At 41.0% G+C, this 21,272-nt stretch overlaps 1 long non-coding RNA gene across 1 annotated transcript; it reads left to right on the top strand.

The window, feature by feature from the left end:
• The first annotated feature begins 3,718 nt into the window (after positions 1-3,718).
• On the top strand, positions 3,719-4,434 carry LOC146562118 (uncharacterized). Its single transcript, XR_014894532.1, has 2 exons — positions 3,719-3,839; positions 4,186-4,434. It is a non-coding gene; the product is annotated as an uncharacterized LOC146562118 (long non-coding RNA).
• The last annotated feature ends 16,838 nt before the right edge of the window (positions 4,435-21,272 follow it).

Here is a 21,272-nt window from a genome sequence, read left to right as displayed (position 1 = left end):
AGAAGTCATCATACCCTTTCTGTCACATCAGCATCCATCAGCCCCGAACACAAACATATCAATCAAACCGATGCTATCTGTAATCCTATCTGATGTGGCAATCTGTGTTCAATGGTCTGCCACCTCGTGATTACCAATTCCCACGCAGAGATGAAAGCTATGCTGCCATGGACGGACTGGAGCTCAATGTGCCAAACAACCTTGCTCCCAAGGTGCCTCTGCAACATTGTTACATGATGATGTTGGCTTTATAAGTCAGAATGACTCTGGCACACCCGCAAAGGAAACATATATAGATGAGTGCAAATAAGCAGATGTTGCAAAGAATTAAAGTTCTTTTACAGGACTAGCAAGTTCATACTTTAGAGAGACCACAATAAATTGTTAAAACAAGTAATACCTACTATATTTGAACAAGGAACAATATTCAAAGGCTCTGTTTAATAGGCTTACTTATGATGCAGTGAGCAAGGACTGAAGAATAAAAATAAACCAATAAAAGATACATTAAATCCCATTATGTCCAGTTCAGTATTAAAACATCTATCTAATAAATGAAAGACTTTCTCTCCCTCTCTCACTGTGTGTGTGTGTGTGTGTGTGTGTGTGTGTGTTCTTTGCTTTTGTTATAAACAATTTATTTTATCTACTTCAGACTGGGCAGATGTATATGAGGGACCCAAGGACGGTAAGTTTTGAATTTGAAGTTTGAAGAAGAGCAGTCTTCATGATTAAGCTAAAGGTTTTCTGTTTGGTGTACCAACAATCATCAACCCTGTCTGTGAACAGGTAAAACAGGCACAGACATCTTGACATCTTGGAAGGGACCTACTGTATTAAGTGTGGAATTTCGTCTATCCGATATTAATAGCAATTTTAAAAAGCATCACATTCATAATTTAATGCATATTGTCAGGAAATGGTTATATAAGATTAAAAGGAAAGATGGGAGAGGTCTGAGGCATGAGCTAAAAATTGATTAGATAAAAACAGTAATGGGAAAATTGATTAAACAGGCCTATGCTGGTAAAACAAAATTATTCTTAAATGCCTGTAAAAGTCTGCATTGACAGCTACTTAGTAATTTACAGCAGTGGTATTGGTGTTGTAATCTAGCAACTGAAGACAAGAGAAAAATTATTGTTATTAGTTTTGTATGAGATATTGCTAAAAGGGACCTAAAACACTTAACCATATTCATTTACAGTATATGCTGTTACAGTGATGAATGCTTAACTGACTGAACATGGCCACTGTTTTAATAAAAGAATCAGCATATCTGCATGTAATCTGTGTGATGCTTCTCACTCTTCTTAAATGGTCAGTTTCAGGCAGCTTTTTTTCTATTCTGGGTTCTTTATTACATCATTTACAAGGGACATTCCTAATATGGTGATCTTAGCTTTGTAAACCATTGTGAGGGCTAATCAATTAAAAGAAGTCTTGTTTGTCTTGACAACAAAGGGAGAGAGTTTCTCACAGAGTATTAAGATAAATAAGGATTATTTGTAACTGTAAATCATGTGAATCAACCAAAACTAATATAGCAGAGATGAAGAATAAAAATATATGAAAAAAATATGGAGTTCAAAGCTAAGGTAATCTATGAGCAGTGCTAACTTAAACAATCAAAACAGACATGTATGGGGAAATGGATGAATATAACTAGCTAGTGGTTAGCTCAGTTAGTACAAGCACTTCTTTTGCAAAATCTCATATAACATATTTGCAAATCTGTACAATAAAACAAACAAACATGTAATTGTAATTGTCGCATATTGTATACAGATATAAACTATCAACTCAAAAGTATGATACATGCAGTTCACATCACGATGCAATAGACAATACAGATACATATTTCTTTTCTTTACTGAGGGTTATAAAGCATGACCCTATCCCTTGTAAATGCTTATAAATTTATTTTTTTATTGAGCACTGCCTTGCAATTAATGGTTTACAACATATTTCTTTGATGTACAGTGGTCCCTAACGCGGTTCACCTTTTGCGGCCTCGCTGTTTTGCAGATTTTTTTGTGTGCAATTTTGCATGCTGTTTTTTTTTTAAATTTCTTTAAACTTTTTTGTTTTACAGCGCATTGTTTTCTGCGTCCCAATTGGCTGTAAACCATTGTCAATCAGTCTCCTCCGTTCCGTGTCTCCTGTACAGTACAGAATGCTGGGGGTAGTGATGGTAAATTTGATTCTTTTTACTGAATCGAGTGTTAATGAGTCACTCACCAAAGTGAATCGGATTTTTTGAGTCATTTGATTCACTGAGTCAGTTGACCAGAGAGTGCAAAAATTTTACATTTTCACTCAAACTTAATTTGTTTCCCTTTTCATGTAAATCCCACTGCTAAGATGAATGATTAAAAAAACAAACAAAAAACAACAACAACTATTTTATAGAGAAAAAAGAGCAAAAACATTTCTAAAATTAAGCAATTTCCTATCAAAATTGCTTAATAAACATTTATTTTGTTTATTTGTATTTTATTAGTATTTTCCTTAAGTGTGTCAAATATATATTTTCTCATCTAAATGTCCACTGCGCTGTGAGCCAGGGGGCGGTAATGTGCCTTAACATTGGTTGCCAACCAAGAAGAAGAAGCTGTGAGCCAGGAGGGAGGGGGTGAGTGAGTGATTCATTCGCTCGCTCTATGATTCAGCACAGGAGGGAGGGGGTGAGTGAGTGAGTGAGTGATTCGTTCGCTCGCTGTATGATTCAGCACAGGAGGGAGGGGGTTAGTGAGTCCTGAGTGATTCATTCGTTCTTTGATTCAGCACAGGAGGGAGGGGGTTAGTGAGTGAGTGAGTGATTCGTTCGCTCTATGATTCAGCACAGGAGGGAGGGGGTGAGCGAGTCCTGAGTGATTCGCTTATGCTTACGATTCAGCACAGGAAGCGAGGGGGTGAGTAGCTCAAATGTGTTGTTAGCATGTTAGCAGCGTGATGCTACTCTGAACCGAGGAGCTATTTTCTTGATGTGAGCTTCTACTCAGGGTTTTTTCTTCCAGTTCAGAGTAGAAATGCTTTTGTTACGAAACTGGCTGTTGTTTTCCCCCCCACAATTTTAATTATAAGCTAGATATATTTCTACTAATGGAATTAGTTTGCTAACAGCAACAGGGATGAGTCAGTGAGTCAGTTGGGCTTGTGAATCATGATTCACGAGTCAGTAAAGTGATTCTCGAGTATTGAACGATTCGTTCACGAATCGAACATCACTACTGGGGGGCTCCCAGGAGGTATTAGAGAACTGAAACACCTTAACTGGCTTCTTTTAAATCATAGAAGAAGTAACTCTATCCTGAACCACTTCAAAATGACCAAACTGCTATCCTATCTCTAATGCTTCATTTATTCCAACATCCTTTTATCAGTTTACTCCACACGTACACGGGTATTTTTGAAAACACAGATTTTCTGTTTCAGTTTAAAAACAAATTCCGTCCTCATGTGCAGTTTTAAAAGAATATTTCCGTCCACATGTACACAGCAAATTCAAAAGTGTTAAATGTTTTGGTGTTAATAGTCTTCTTGCAAAAGTAGAGTTAATTTTACTCTAAGCAGAGTCACATTCTTTTAATGTAACTCTGAGGTGTAAAATGATAGTAGTTAAAATCGAGTGTTAAAAATGAGTGTTTCTCTGTCAAATCTGGAGGTGTTACAATGGAAACATTAACTCTTGACCTCTTAACTCTGAACTCCTACAGGGGCTATGACACCAATAGAGTAAATTCACAGACTCCGCCCCCAGCACGGCTCCAATCGAAGTGAAGTGAAGCCGTTTCAGAACATTTTGCTCTACATATTTGAGTTGTTTGCCATGCTTGGTAAGTCATTCTTTCAAAGATTGTTTCAATTATTATTATGAGCTTTTACTTCTGTGGCTCTTTGGAGTTGAGACAAAGCTGTGTGAAAGGCATTAGCCATGTTGCTCGGTGATAGCATAACATTCTGTTTTAGCTAGCTGAAAGGTATTGTTTGCGGGCAAATACCACAGCCTTGAAAAAAAGCTTGCATGTGAATTTTCAGTCAAACTTTTGGTCAAATACACCTAAAACAATGTCTAGAATGTGAAATGTTGGTATAATGGTGCTACTTGAAGCCTGAAACCGATTACTGGATTATTTGTGCCATTAATTAGTGTCAACTAATTTTTATTCAATCTCCGCACAGGATATGCTTGTGAAGATGGAATATGGGGGAGAGCAGAAGTGCGTTGAAGTTCCACAAAGGGATGAATGAAGGACATGCATATTGTATTGAAGAAATAAGTGATGAGAATGCTGTTATTTGCATTTACCATGTCAGACCTTTTGATAAACAAAATTCTAATGAAAGTGAGAACATGTATACTGTTACATCTTTCAGAAAATGTTTTGAAATTGTGGTGCACAGTTCAGAATAAATGTTTTTCAAAAACCATTGCATCTTTTTAGTAAATGTTTATTTCCAAAAGAAATTTCTAGAAGTTCAGAACAGTAAAATTCCCGCTTTTTAGAATGAATTAGAAGATAACTCTTACGTAGTTAAACTAAAATACTCTTTGAGAGTTAATATATAAACTCTTAACACCAAGTGTTAAATTATCAACTCCAGACAGATTTGGTGTTTAACACTAAATCAGAGTTAACGTACCAACTCTCCAAAAAGAGTTAAATTAACACTCTCTGGTGTGGACCCATATAGACACTTTAATAGTGTTGAAATCAAATCCGACAGTGTTAATTTGGACATGCTGGATTTGCTGTGTAGACACAAAAAACAAAGTCAAACGCTTTCAAGGACATGCCAAATCCTAACCATGTAGAAATATTGACCAAACCTTAAGTACTTCTGAAAAGTTTTTGTGTTCTTCTGGAAAGGCAGCACTTTTCAAGTGTCTTCATCATTTCACATGTTAATAACTAAAGACGGTATTTTGGATTTTGTCTCACTGGCTCCCTTGGCCAGAGTTTATTCAGTAAAGAAATAAACTGAACATTTTACATTAGTCTGAGTGATTCATAAGTCGCAACGCTGTGAAATACGGCTGGTGTAGACTCACAACTTAGGAATGGATGAAATGAATATAGCATGCATACATTTAATTGTAAAAAATTTTATTTATTCAAAATCGACGTTGGCGTCAGGATTTGGGTTGTGAGAGCTCATGTGTTGAAGCCATGTCCAAAACTCACTCTGACGCCTCTGTTTTTCTAAATGGAGGTACAGTAACTGCATGTGTATATGTAAGTGTGTAAAAGTTGCAGATAGTACAAGTAACAGCAACAGTATTTTGTCTATATTCACCATTATAGAAATTAATCACATGTAAACAATAATGTGGCGCCCAGCATGACGTCAAAACAGGCGCACACCTTTGACGTTGCGTGACTGAATCTCTATTTTCCTCATCCAAAAGTAAATGCAAAAACTAGTTTTTGAAAGTTTTCACCCTGGCAGAAGTTTATTCGTTTACGGTGATCCAAAACACAGTTAACACGTGGACGAAGGGCCCAAACGCATAGAAAAAGCTGTGTTTTCAAAAATACCGATGTAGGTATGGACGTAGCCTAAGAGAACCTAAGGGGAGAGGTTTATAACGGCTACAAACATGCTCCTGTGCATTCCACCAAAATTATCACCCACTGATTCCAGTGGAGGTCTGCTTAACATTGTAATGGCTACCTCTGTTTTGTCTATTTGTGGAGGCACTGTTCATCATCTACACATAAAGCATAGAAACCAGCTTCATTTTACCCCTTTCAGAAATTATATATTTTCAAAAAAATATTGTCCTTTGTCTCTTAAATAGCAGATCCAGTGGGGTGATGATGGCTTTAGACTAAACTTTTAGTGCAGCAAAATAGAAACCAGAAATTGTATTCTTTATGCTATGTTTGATGTAAAATGTCAAGTCCTGTATTAATGAAACGTTTTTATGAATCACATTTTATAATAATTTCACAGTTCTTCCTCCCCCTTTTCCCCATACTGTCATGTTACCTTTTGCGTTACTGCAGCCTTTCCACATGTGGGGACTTTCTCATTGCCCTTCCCAACAGTGAATGTAGCTTTTTAAGTCCTTTTAAAAAAGTAGAGCTGTTTTCCAGCCATCCGCTTCCGCTTATCCTTTTCAGGGTCGCACTGGAGCCTATCCCAGCTGTCATAGGGCGAGAGGCAGGGTACACCCTGGACAGGTTGCCAGTCTGTCGCAGGGCTAACACACAGGAGGGCTAAAACACAGGGACAAACAACTATTCGCACTCACATTCAATCCCGCATACACACCTATGGGTAATTTGGATTAACCAATTAACCTATCCCCACTAGCTGCATGTCTTTGGACTGTGGGAGGAAGCCGGAGTACCTGGAGGGAACCCACGCAAACTCCACACAGAAAGACCCCGGCCTCATGGTGGAATTGAACTCAGGACCTTCTTGCTGTGCAGCAGCAGTGCTAACCACCGTGCCACTGTGCTGCCACGTTGTTGTTTACATGAGATGAATTTCTATAATGGCGGATATAGAGCTGTTTTGTTTTAGTAAATATTTGTATTCACCACTGGTATGCATGGTTTGGATTTAATATAGTATTTTACATGCTGCAAAGATTTTCTACTTTATGTAGCTACTTGTCATTGCACATGTTTTTATTGAATGTTCTTAGATAACATACATAAAACATGACTCTTTTCTATGTACTCCTTTCATATATTAAAACATAAGTTCTTGTCTAAGATCAACAGCTTTCGAACTTAAACACAAACGCAAGTGACACTTGTAAACATAAGTAAGAGTAAATAGCACCATTCAAGATTTGCAGGATGTGAATATATAAGAGAAGCCAATTACATGCGTATTCAGTCGGTAATGACATGTCTGTTCTTAACTTATTGCTCTCCTTTGTAACTGCAGGCTTCACAGTACATAAAGTGGTGTTTTAGCCATTGCACATTTTAAATCAATATTTTATATTTATTCATTTATTTTGTGAATTACTACAGAATGATTTATGGCAATGTTCAGCATAGATGTCAGTTTCACCATGCTGACATTATTGAAATCAGTTTATTCAGAAGTTTATGCCTCAGACCTGAAGTTTTCATTTACTTTGCTTTCCATTTAATGCAATGACATGTTATACAGCAAGTCAACTATGTTGATAATTTATAAATGAATGAAAATTATTTACTTTTATGCATTTAAAGGCAGATTCAAATTTCTGAACGTACTCATCACCTGAAGATTGTGTAATTTTCATTCATGTTTAACTTGTGTGTGCCATTCTGGCTATTTTTAAGCATAGTAGCTCTAAAAGATTTGCTTGAAATCTGATTAAACTGTGTAGAGGTGTGGAGTGGGGTGATGTTAATAGTACAAGTCTTCAAAATCAATTTAATGATTCATTGTTCAAAAAATGACAAAAAACCCTTATTACTTAGAAACTATGAATCTTAGAAGCATGGTGCGCATTCTCGACACATGGAAAAAACTATATGAAGGTTTCAAAATATCATGTCACATTTGATCTCTGACCTCTCCTTCAAACTGTTGACCTTCTTTAAGGTCAACATATCAATCTCAAAGTCTATCTATTGATCTACTGCCTTTGTTTGCAAAGGCAACATCAAGAAAATGTTACTGGTATATGGGGATTCTAAATATCACATTATAGTTGGCATCATGTCACATTTGACCTCTGATCTCACGTTTACATTTTACATCTTCCGTTCTTTCATGTTCACCCCAAAATGTGTTATACAGTATCTTTAAATGAAGAATTGTTGAGCAAGAAAGATAATGCAGTGTAATATTACATAATGAGGTCAAGTTATTCATGTCCAGTTATTTACAGATAAATACCTATTATCCATTATCTACGCCTACATAATGTTTATATGCAAAATACGATATGACTCCCTTAAAAATAAAATACTGCCTAGAGAATAAGCTGCCTTGGTGGAGGTTCTCACTCTCTGAGTGCTTCTTGTTATTATAAATATTTTTTGTAAAATCTGTTTTGTGTAACATTAAAAATAGCTTGCTAATTACCAATGTTACATAATTTGGGACATGAGTGGCTTATATAAGAAAGAGACTATCATGGTCCCTCAGTTTTCCCACAGGTTTTGTGTCTACCTGTCTCTCTGTCTTAGTTTTCTTTCTCACCTCTATCTGTGTTTGTTTGTTGTTGTCTGTGCTCGTGGGCGGGACTCATCTTGGGTCCCCGCCTCTGGCATAACACACCTATGGTAATCACCCATCTAACTCTGATGATCTCATTGTTCATTCCCCTATTATTACAGGGAGTGCAGAATTATTAGGCAAATTAGTATTTTGTCCACATCATCCTCTTCATGCATGTTGTCTTACTCCAAGCTGTATAGGCTCGAAAGCCTACTACCAATTAAGCATATTAGGTGATGTGCATCTCTGTAATGAGAAGGGGTGTGGTCTAATGACATCAACACCCTATATCAGGTGTGCATAATTATTAGGCAACTTCCTTTCCTTTGGCAAAATGGGTCAAAAGAAGGACTTGACAGGATCAGAAAAGTCAAAAATAGTGAGATATCTTGCAGAGGGATGCAGCAGTCTCAAAATTGCAAAGCTTCTGAAGCGTAATCATCGAACAATCAAGCGTTTCATTCAAAATAGTCAACAGGGTCGCAAGAAGCGTGTGGAAAAACCAAGGCGCAAAATAACTGCCCATGAACTGAGAAAAGTCAAGCGTGCAGCTGCCAAGATGCCACTTGCCACCAGTTTGGCCATATTTCAGAGCTGCAACATCACTGGAGTGCCCAAAAGCACAAGGTGTGCAATACTCAGAGACATGGCCAAGGTAAGAAAGGCTGAAAGACGACCACCACTGAACAAGACACACAAGCTGAAACGTCAAGACTGGGCCAAGAAACATCTCAAGACTGGTTTTTCTAAGGTTTTATGGACTGATGAAATGAGAGTGAGTCTTGATGGGCCAGATGGATGGGCCCGTGGCTGGATTGGTAAAGGGCAGAGAGCTCCAGTCCGACTCAGACGCCAGCAAGGTGGAGGTGGAGTACTGGTTTGGGCTGGTATCATCAAAGATGAGCTTGTGGGGCCTTTTCGGGTTGAGGATGGAGTCAAGCTCAACTCCCAGTCCTACTGCCAGTTTCTGGAAGACACCTTCTCCAAGCAGTGGTACAGGAAGAAGTCTGCATCCTTCAAGAAAAACATGATTTTCATGCAGGACAATGCTCCATCACACGCGTCCAAGTACTCCACAGCGTGGCTGGCAAGAAAGGGTATAAAAGAAGAAAAACTAATGACATGGCCACCTTGTTCACCTGATCTGAACCCCATTGAGAACATGTGGTCCATCATCAAATGTGAGATTTACAAGGAGGGAAAACAGTACACCTCTCTGAACAGTGTCTGGGAGGCTGTGGTTGCTGCTGCACGCAATGTTGATGGTGAACAGATCAAAACACTGACAGAATCCATGGATGGCAGGCTTTTGAGTGTCCTTGCAAAGAAAGATGGCTATATTGGTCGCTGATTTGTTTTTGTTTTGTTCTTGAATGTCAGAAATGGACCAACCTGGACCAACAAAATTGAAAAACCATATCGCAGAATTCATAGCGCAGCCCAGCCAATTCCAGTTTCCAACAATGACGGCAGCTGCTTAGTTTTAATATTACTCTTATTTCTCTTTCTGGGTCGCAAAAAAACTTTTACCATATTTTCAGGTGAGAATGTAGCCGTGTAAACTTCAAATATCTGAGCCGACCGACACATCGTCTTCAAACCCCCGCGGTCTTTCACTACTCGGGTTAAACATGATATATAAGTCAGTTTGATAACTTAAAAATGTTATTGTTTGGCTTTTTCAGTGTTTTATTTGTTTGTGAGTAAATCGGTTTGGCTGAGATTAAAGTTATTAGATTAGATTAAATTAAATTTAACTTTATTAATCCCTCGGGAGGGTTCCTCTGAGGTTTTCACACAGCTGAATAAATGTCAAACAGAAAACTGATTAAACAGAAGTGTGAGATGGTTGAGAGTTTACGTCAGCGCCCGGTTATAATTTAGATAGGAAGGAGCAGACGGCAGAGTTTCATTCCACCGAGGGAGCTCGTGACGTACTACCCGGCTTTCTTTAGACCGCAAAGGCCGGGTCCTCAGGTGCAGCCTCTGAATTTGGACACCCCCGCTGTTTCCAGGCCGGCCAATAATAACGGTGACATTTAACGTATTTTATCCGATAAATAAACCCTGTAAAATGTATTTAACCTCGCCCCCCCCAACAGCCCTTTTGAATGTCTCCATAATTCTGAGGTCTCAAGGTTGGCAAGTATGGCCACAACACCTCACTTTTTTTGCCACATGTATCGCAAACAACGTCTCAGCTGTTTGTGGAGGTAAAATACGTTCGCACAATTACGCTCAGCCATTGTTATGAGTGCACACTAGCGGCTGCGAGACATTTATACAGCCATATTTCGCACATGACTATGAAAGGCGGAAGAGGAAGTAGTTCCTTTGAATGTAGACAATCCAAATGTTATAGTTTCTTTCCACTGTGTTCCTGTTAATGATAAACTACAAATTTACTCTAAATTACTAAAATATTGATATTTTAATGTGAGAATCGATTCTAGAACATAAATGATTGGTATCAGAGGAATCGATATTTCAGGATCGATCCGCACATCACTAATTCCCACCTCCCACCATTGTGATAACCATCTTACACAGGACCAGAGAGTGGATGCTGTCACATTGCAACAGTGGTTTGCGGATGTGCTCTCCCCCTGCCCAGCCGTATGAATCTCATGGAGCATCAATTTGAAACTGTGTGTTTATGGCCCTACAAGTTACCTGAGCAGATCGTGCAAAAGGAATTTGTGGAAATGCTAAAGCTAGGAGTAATAAAAGAGTTGCACAGTGCTTGATGTAACCCCATAGTTCTTGTAGCGAAGAAAGATGGGTCTGTACGGTTCTGTGTGGACTATCGCAAGATGAATGAGGTGTTACAGTTTGATGCTTATCTCTTGCTCTTGCTTGGTTGACGAGCTCCTGGACAGGTTAGACACTGCTCGCTTTTTACGATGCTGGATTTAACCAAGGGCTACTGGCAGATTCCCTTGTCTGCAGAGTCGAGGAAAAAATACATCTTTCTTCACTCCGTAGGGTTTGTACCAATTCGTCACATTTCCGTTAGGCTTGTTCAGAGACCCTGCCACTTTCCAGCACCTTATGGACTGGGTACTGCATCCACACACTGCTTATGCTGCTGGCTACCTGGATGATGTCATCATCCAAAGCGACACCTGGACGGAGCATGGGTGGCCAGTTACAGCACTGTGGAAAAGCAGTGCCTGGCCATCCGGTGGGCAGTTGACACCCTTCATTGTTACCTCCTGGGCCGCCCTGTCACCCTCTGTTCGGATCATGCCCTGCTGCACTGCTGCATCCTACCGCACGAAGGATGCCCACACCCAGATCACACAGTGGTATCTGACCCTCCAGCCTGTTAATTCAACTTCAAAGTGGTCCATAGGCAAGGGTCGCACCTCTCTCGCTCGTGCGAGGTGGGGGGTTAGGCTAGGCCGGATGGCTCCCCAGCCTAAGTCGGGCAGTGGGGGTGTGTAACGGGGTGTGGTTGGTGGTTGGCTTGGCATATGGCATATTCTCAGTTTCTTTCCATGAGAAAGGAATAAGGACTGATGAACACCAACTATGATACTGGAATTGATGCTGAGCCTGTTTTGTCTAGTTGGATAAGCATCAGAAATGTTGACCATGCATCCATGTGTCCCCATACCCATTAGATATGAACCTGTTGACTAATAGTTGTCTGAACAAGATTTTTTTTTAAAAAATATTTGACTAGTGGTGTTCTGTTGAATTTTAACACTTTTCTTATCTCTCGGAATTAGATGGATTCTATATTGCAACTTAAAAGCCTTTATCACCTTGAATGAAGGTATAGGAATCTACCATAATATAAAATAAGGCAGTGAACATTTAAAGTGGTAACTGGAGCTTTGTTTGAAGTGGAAGAGTTTTTTTCCTTCAGCACAGCTTGCTGCATGCAAGAATACAGAGCTGGAGGGAATGCACTGAAACAAATAAGTAAAACACTTTACTTCTCTTCTTAATTCACCCTGGAGCTGTTGATCAGCAAGGAGGATCAAGTTGCTGCAGATGTTAGTAATATAATACCTACACTCTTAGCCATGGAGAATAAACTCCTTCACACAACCTGAATAAGGTTTCATTGTTGAATACTGTCAGAGAACATCGACTAAATCAGCAGGTAACATTTTCTTCACATCCTGGACAGTTTAGATTTACTCTTGCAGTCTGCCTGGATCACTGCCAGGCTAACTCCAGCTAATGCTAAATGCTAAAATAATTGTAAACATACACGGCAGACCCAGTGGCATTTTGATGCTTTTTATTAAAGCTTTGACGGTTGCTGTCCACAATACTCACAGAGCTGCAGCTCTCCCGCTGCCCGCTCAACACTATCACAACAACACAACCACAGGACCCAGTACAATATTTAATTCGGCGGGGCGTGATTGCGGATGCCGTGCAGGTGCGTCCGCCTCCTCTGCACGGCACCGCAGGCCACGCCCCGCCACAATAATATAACCTGCAGATTTTAAAATGAGTGTAATCATGAAGCAGCCATTTTTGTGTTGTGTGCTTCACAGTTCATCAGTTTAGTAGTGACACTCAGACGTGAGGTGCATGAGATTTTATTTGAGTATTCCTCCACTGCTGGCTGTCAAATGAGCGGCACCCCAAAATAAACAAAGCACCCATGTCAGCTCTAACAAAGCTAGAAACAAAGCATCGAAACAGCTCTCAAAACTCATCTTTTTACACTTTTGTTTTTGTTTTGTTTTGTTGTGTTGTGAAGTGCTTTGTGATATTTGTCTTAAAATGTGTGAAATAACTGAGATACTGTATATACATACATACATATACAGTGGGGCAAAAAAGTATTTAGTCAGCCACCGATTGTGCAAGTTCCCCCACTTAAAATGATGACAGAGGTCAGTAATTTGCACCAGAGGTACACTTCAACTGTGAGAGACAGAATGTGAAAAAAAAATCCATGAATTCACATGGTAGGATTTGTAAAGAATTTATTCGTAAATTAGGGTGGAAAATAAGTATTTGGTCACCTCAAACAAGGAAAATCTCTGGCTCTCACAGACCTGTAACGTCTTCTGTAAGAAGCTTTTCTGTCCCCCACTCGTTACCTGTATGAATGGCACCTGTTTGAACTCATCATCTGTATAAAAGACACCTGTCCACAGCCTCAAACAGTCAGACTCCAAACTCCGCCATGGCCAAGACCAAAGAGCTTTCGAAGGACACCAGGAAAAGTATTGTAGACCTGCACCAGACTGGGAAGAGTGAATCTACAATAGGCAAGCAGCTTGGTGTGAAAAAATCAACTGTGGGAGCAATCATCAGAAAATGGAAGACATACAAGACCACTGATAATCTCCCTCGATCTGGGGCTCCACGCAAGATCTCATCCCGTGGGGTCAAAATGATCATGAGAACGGTGAGCAAAGATCCCAGAACCACACGGGGGGACCTGGTGAATGACCTGCAGAGAGCTGGGACCAAAGTAACAAAGGTCACCATCAGTAACACACTACAACGGCAGGGAATCAAATCCCGCAGTGCCAGACGTGTTCCGCTGCTGAAGCCAGTGCATGTCCAGGCCCGTCTGAAGTTTGCCAGAGAGCACATGGATGATACAGCAGAGGATTGGGAGAATGTCATGTGGTCAGATGAAACCAAAGTAGAACTTTTTGGTATAAACTCAACTCGTCGTGTTTGGAGGACGAAGAATACTGAGTTGCATCCCAAGAACACCATACCTACTGTGAAGCATGGGGGTGGAAACATCATGCTATGGGGCTGTTTTTCTGCCAAGGGGACAGGACGACTGATCCGTGTTAAGGACAGAATGAATGGGGCCATGTATCGTGAGATTTTGAACCAAAACCTCCTTCCATCAGTGAGAACTTTGAAGATGAAACGAGGCTGGGTCTTCCAACATGACAATGATCCAAAACACACCACCCGGGCAACAAAGGAGTGGCTCCGTAAGAAGCATTTGAAAGTCCTGGAGTGGCCTAGCCAGTCTCCAGACCTCAACCCCATAGAAAATCTGTGGTGGGAGTTGAAAGTCCGTGTTGCTCGGCGACAGCCCCAAAACATCACTGCTCTCGAGAAGATCTGCATGGAGGAATGGGCCAAAATACCAGCTACTGTGTGTGCAAACCTGGTAAAGACCTATAGTAAACGTTTGACCTCTGTTATTGCCAACAAAGGTTATGTTACAAAGTATTGAGTTGTATTTTTGTTATTGACCAAATACTTATTTTCCACCCTAATTTACGAATAAATTCTTTACAAATCCTACCATGTGGATTCATGGATTTTTTTTTCACATTCTGTCTCTCACAGTTGAAGTGTACCTCTGGTGCAAATTACTGACCTCTGTCATCATTTTAGGTGGGGGAACTTGCACAATCGGTGGCTGACTAAATACTTTTTTGCCCCACTGTACATATATATATATACATACACACACACACATATATATATATGTTTTGTTTTGGTTGCTAAAGCATATAGTTAGGGCTGAATCAGGTGGCCCTGATAACCCTTAGTTATGCTGGAATAGGAAAAATTTCTTCTTCAGTCACCTTTCTCAATCACTATGAGTTTCTACACCTATCTGCAGTGAATCATACTTGTTATTAATCTCTGGCTCTCTTCCACAGCATGTCTTTTATCCTGTCTTCCTCCCCTCATCCCAGCCGGTCCCAGGAAATGGCCGCCCCTCCCTGAGCCTGGCTCTGCTGGAGGTTCCTTCCTGTTAAAAGGGAGTTTTTCCTTCCCACTGTTGCCAAGTCCTAGCTCATAGGGAGTTGTGTGATTGTTGGGGTCTCTTTCTAATATATAGGATTGTTACATTGCAATATAAAGTGCTTTGAAGCATTTGTTGTCGTGAACTGGTGCTATATAAATATAATTGCTCAAACTGCCACAGATCCATCCATGTGAGAATGTTAATCTCTGGCTCTCTACCCCAGCATTCCATTAGCCTGGCTCTTCTGGAGGTGTCTTCCTGTTAAAAGGGAGTTTTTAGACTGTCAGTCCTTTAGTAATACACAACACAAATGCTACAAAATATTGTTAATTAATCCAAACACATAACACTAGAAATCCAAGTCTCAAAAGCCTTCTTGAAGTTCAAAAACATCCAAGTGTTTTTACTAGAATTCTAAAATCTAAGAGTATTTCTCATCTAAACATCTAAAATAAATGAAGCATTTAAGGCAGCGTGTTGAATGATTTTACTTTCAAGCCAGCTGATTAGACACATTTTTAATATTAACAAATATATGTGATTGTTGAGCTCAAATCTTTGACTACTCTCAAGATCGAAGAGAAAAGCAAAATTTCTGTTGCTGAAGGTTGAAAGAAATTGTCACTTCAAAGAAAAATTATGTCAACATGTCATTATAGGCTGACACTACTCATGGAAGAAAAGAAGCTGTCTCATATATATATATAATAAACACCCAGCACGCCCCTGCGGGCGGTTTATCCTTCAAGCTCGGGTCCTCTATCAGAGGCCTGGGAGCTTGAGGGTCCTGCGCAGTATCTTAGCTGTTCCCAGGACTGCGCTCTTCTGGACAGAGATCTCCGATGTTGTTCCCGGGATCTGCTGGAGCCACTCGCCTAGCTTGGGAGTCACCGCACCTAGTGCTCCGATTACCACGGGGACCACCGTTACCTTCACCCTCCACATCCTCTCAAGCTCTTCTCTGAGCCCTTGGTATTTCTCCAGCTTCTCGTGTTCCTTCTTCCTGATATTGCTGTCATTCGGAACCGCTACATCGATCACTACGGCCATCTTCTTCTGTTTGTCTACCACTACTATGTCCGGTTGGTTAGCCACCACCATTTTGTCCGTCTGTATCTGGAAGTCCCACAGGATCTTAGCTCGGTCATTCTCCACCACCCTTGGGGGCATCTCCCATTTTGACCCCGGGACTTCCAGGTTATACTCGGCACAGATGTTTCTGTACACTATGCCGGCCACTTGGTTATGGCGTTCCATGTATGCCTTGCCTGCTAGCATCTTGCACCCTGCTGTTATGTGCTGTCTTTCAGTCCAGCTTTGTCCAGCCACTGGTAGGATTTCTGGATATCAGCCACCTTCTCTATCTGCCGGCCCGGATCTTGTTCTTACCGTTCAGCTGACTCCTCAGGACTTGCCTGACCCTCTGCACACAGCAAAATCTCCAGTGTTAAATTAACACTAGAGAGTGTCTATATGGGTCCACACCTCTGAGTGTTAAATACAACACTGTTGAGTGTTAAATTAACACTTTTGACAGTGTTATATGTTTAAAAGTAACCTAGTCAGTTTTGAAGATTAACAATGGCTAACACTGAGCAGTGCTGATTTTCTAACACTGGAAAATAACTCAAAATGTTAGAAATATTCCAGTGTTAGAAAATCAGCACTTCTCAGTGTTAGCCATTGTTAATCTTCAAAACTGACTAGGTTACTTTTAAACATATAACACTGTCAAAAGTGTTAATTTAACACTCAACAGTGTTGTATTTAACACTCAGAGGTGTGGACCCATATAGACACTCTCTAGTGTTAATTTAACACTGGAGATTTTGCTGTGCAGGTACTTGGTGGTTGCAGCTTTTCTAGCAGCCTCTTCATGGTTCCCATTCGCCTGCGGGATCCCCAGGTACTTGTAACTGTCCTCTATGTCTGCAATGTTGCCTTCTGGTAGTTCAATCCCCTCAGTTCTGACTACCTTCCCTCTCTTTGTTACCATCTGACTACACTTCTCCAGTCTGAACGACATTCCAATGTCATTGCTGTATAGCCTGGTAGTGTGGATCAGGGAATCGATGTCTCGTTCACTCTTGGCATACAGCTTGATGTCATCCATGTACAGGAGGTGGCTGACAACTGCTCCGTTCCGTAGTCGGTATCCGTAGCCAGTCTTGTTAATGATCTCACTGAGGGGGTTCAGGCCTATGCAGAACAGCAGTGGGGACAGAGCATCTCCTTGGTAGATCCCGCACTTGATGGTGACTTGTGCTATGGGCTTGGAGTTGGCCTCTAGTGTTGTACGCCACATCCCCATTGAGTTCCTGATGAAGGCTCTTAGGGTCCCATTGATCTTGTACAATTCTAGGCATTCCAGTATCCAGCTGTGGGGCGTTGAGTCATAGGCCTTCTTGTAATCAATCCAGGCAGTGCACAGGTTGGTCAGTCTGGTCTTGCAGTCTCGGCTGACTGTTCTGTCTACCAGTAGCTGGTGTTTTGCTACTTCCTTTCTGAGTCCCGCTCATGTATTGACCCATGTGCCTGTTCATCTTAGCCGATAGGATGCCTTAGAGGAGCTTCCATGTAGTACTGAGGCAGGTTATTGGTCGGTAGTTGGAGGGGACCGGTCCCTTCTTGGGGTCCTTGGGGATCAGGACCGTCCGACCTTCGGTTAGTCATTCCAGATGTCCCTCGTTAACTAGCAGCTGGTTCATTTGTGCTGCCAGACGCTCGTGGAGTGCAGTCAGCTTCTTTAGCCAGTAGACGTGAACCATGTCGGGCCCTGGTGCTGTCCAACTCTTCATACTGGAGACCCTTTCTTGGATATCTGCCACTGTGATGGTTACTGGACCCTGTTCAGGGAGGTTGCTATGGTCTGCCCTCAGATCCACTAGCCACTGAGCCGTTATGGGCTGCGTCCTTCTCAATCAATCAATCAATCAAAGCTTTATTCGTCACATGCAGGTTGCCCTGCAGTGAAATGGGACCCCCCCCCCGACCTTACACATATAGCACAAACATTACATGGGGATACAGGTCGGAGATTGGTAGAATCAGAGAAAAACATTGAAATGTACATTACAGTGGGGAAGTACAAGAGGAAAAAAGAGACCCCTACTCATGCTGTGCTTCCATGGTAGGACAGCGTGAGAACAGGAAACAAAAAAACTCCTTTGCACAAAAAAGCACATAAATGTCCACAGCACAACATTGTGAAGACATGACAAGCCACAGGGGTGGGTGGGGGGTGAGGAGTAATCCGAAGAAACACAGCAGCCACCCTGCACAGCGCTATCATTCCAGCGCGGCACACAGACCCGCCGTGTTCCCTCGTCGGAAACAAGCATCGAAGGCGTTGGAAAGGGAGGGGGGATGAGTGAGTGCCTATCAGTGTAAGTGTATGTGTGTGCGTGTCCATAGTTCAGCGGAGACAGTGTCCTTCGCTCTATCAGGCTAAGTAAACAGTCTGCCAGCCAACCCAGGTGTCCTTCATGGGACAGTCGTTATCAGGGAGTTGTTTTGGTGGGCTCCAGCCTTGGGCCTAGCAGCTGGAGCCGTGGTGTCCAAACCCTTCTCCCATATGCTCGTTGTTTTCGTCTCTTGCCCACCGATGCCTTCTTGTTCCAGTACCCACTTTTCGTCAGGGTGCCCTGGTTCCTCAACACCTGACGCGGACCTTGTTGATCCGGGCGACGTCCGAGCCGGCATGCCTTCATATTTATCTGTCTCGCTTAGCATAGGGGGTCTAGCCTTAGGACCCTTACTGGATACAGATGCCCCAGGCAGGAATCAAACTCGCGATCTTCTGTTCCAAAGGCGTGTAGTCTAACCACTACGCTATCCAGCTGCTATAATAGATAGATAGATAGATAGATAGATAGATAGATTATATTACTAGTTAAATAGCACTAAACTGGCTAACAGTCAAAACACCTACTGTGACTTTCTAGGGGGACTTTCCAAAGAAGCTAAATAGTATTAGTGGCTAACAGAAGCACTGTGAAGTGTACTGTGTATGGAGGACCACAAGAGCCATGCGCATAGAAATAAAGATTTCTGTGCTTAAATAATGAATTGTAGAATAAATTATGCATTTGTAAATTTATTTTTGAATTCCAATTTAATAAACTGCATTTCAAAATCCATTTCCCTTTCCTATTCGCTCCGGGATTAGCTGCTGGATTAGCTGCTGGATTAGCTCTTCGATTAACAACTTCCTTGCGGCTATTCAAATTAGCCACACCGTGGGATGTAAGGGGCTCTCTGATTGGTTGGATAGACACATGCTTGGATTTTTCTAACTCATAGCTTTGCCCTGTTAAGAAGCGTGTGTGCTTGTACACAAAAATTACAAATAGAGCAGGGCGATATGACCAAAAATATTTATCACGATATACATTTGAAAATTTGCGATAACGATATAACTGACGATATAATTGACACTAGACAAAATACTTTACAACTCCACAACTTTATTAGAGCAAAAAACCCCATCAATGTATTTTCACTTAAACAAGCAGCTGTTTTTTTATGTGCATTAAAGTTATATAAAAATGTAACAGTGCAAATTCCTTGTTGACAGTTTAACCAAAAGGCATTTCCAGTGGAAATTGGCCGACATATCTTCAGCATAACCATGTATAATATCCACAAAACTTAAAAAGAGGTTATACACACACAATACGATAATATTATGTTGAAGCACAGTACGTATCACTCCGCGAGGCGCCTGCCTAATATAGCCGTAATGCACCACTTCCTGCCATAAAGGACATCTACAGGAAGCGGTGTCTGAAAAGGGCTGGGAAAATCATCAAAGACCCCAGTCACCCATCACATGGACTCTTCACCCTCCTGCCCTCTGGGAGGCGCTACAGGAGCCTCCGGACTAAGACCACCAGGTACCGGAACAGCTTATTCCCCACAGCTGTCAGACTCCTGAACTCTGCCTCCTGACATCTGACCCACATTAAACTCATGGACTAAACATACACACACCCACAACCACCTACACACACACACACAATGGACAACTGTACCCTCAAACACACAATAATAACATGGACTGAACCACCACTCACAACCACTAGCACTTTATATAGCCTCTGTAGAAATTATCCACATATCTCACTTATCTTTAGTGCACTACTGTATAGTTCTGTGTAAATAATCATTCTGTACATATGATAATTTTTAATCCTACAACTGTTTATAACTTGCATAGTTCACATTTCTGTATAACTGCATATCTCAGATTTCTGTATAGCTTTTTTTATTTCATATTTATATCCTGTTCATAGCCTGCACATAGCTTGTACTCACTACAGCCTGTACGTACTTATAGTTATAGAATATTCATAACATACTTCATACCGTGTACATTATAACATACCATAATAGACCCATTTCTGTAATATGCTTACATATCTATATTATTGCTAATATATATTGTAATATATCTATATCATGGCTAAAGCACTTCTGGATGGATGCAAACTGCATTTCGTTGCCATGTACCTGTGACATGTGCAATGACAATAAAGTTGAATTCTATTCTATTCTATTCTAAACACAACCAGAATTCATACATAAGGCACACGGGATTATAAGGGGCACTGTCGATTTTCAGAAAAATCAAAGGATTGATTTTAAGTGTGCCGTATTTTCCAAACAACATGGTAATAACGACGCCCCACTAGCATGCTCTACCAAAAATAATGCTTTGCTGTGTGTCTGACGGACGAAAGCTAAACCAGTTCCACACCACTGAAGTTGCAGCATTTTTACAAACCAATTCTGGTTCATCTGTTTCATTTAACGATCCACTTTCGCTCTTCTCATTCTGCGTCGCCGCCATGTGCGTATGTAAACATAGGCACTGCGCATGCGCGTTTTACCCATATTCTATCGGGATATTTCATTTTCCTATCGTTGCCCAAAATTACACCGGTATTACCGTGAACGGTATGATATAGCCCAGCCCTATTTACAAATGCATAATTTATTCTACAGTTCATTATTTAAGCACAGAAATCTTTATTTCGATGTGCGTGGCTCTTGTGGTCCTCCATAACTGGGAGGGTCCATGTATAAATTGTGCACACTTCAGGCTTCCAGTTCTAATCATATAAGGCAACAATTACTGTAAGACAACATTAAGAATCAAATAACTTTTTTGGCAGGGAAATTATCATGGCACACAGTCATTTGTGAAATGCATGTTGAGTAATTCTTGGTAACCAGGCACCAAAACGGTCTGTGGACAGCTCTGAGAGGCTGCTGCTGCTTTCAAGACCAATAAAGATGGAATGTAGGTTGAATAAAATAAACCACAGATGCTCCAGCTGTGTCTGTTTTTTACAACTAGTTTTTTTTTCTAGTTGTAAAAAAC

This window comes from Mchenga conophoros, linkage group LG12, assembly GCF_057382185.1.
Source record: "Mchenga conophoros isolate Kocher_MC1m ecotype Shallow Benthic linkage group LG12, M_conophoros_male_GT1.1, whole genome shotgun sequence".
Lineage (NCBI taxonomy): Eukaryota > Metazoa > Chordata > Actinopteri > Cichliformes > Cichlidae > Mchenga > Mchenga conophoros.
The sequence above is the reverse complement of the archived record's forward strand: the minus strand, read 5'-3'. Positions and strand labels throughout refer to the sequence as shown.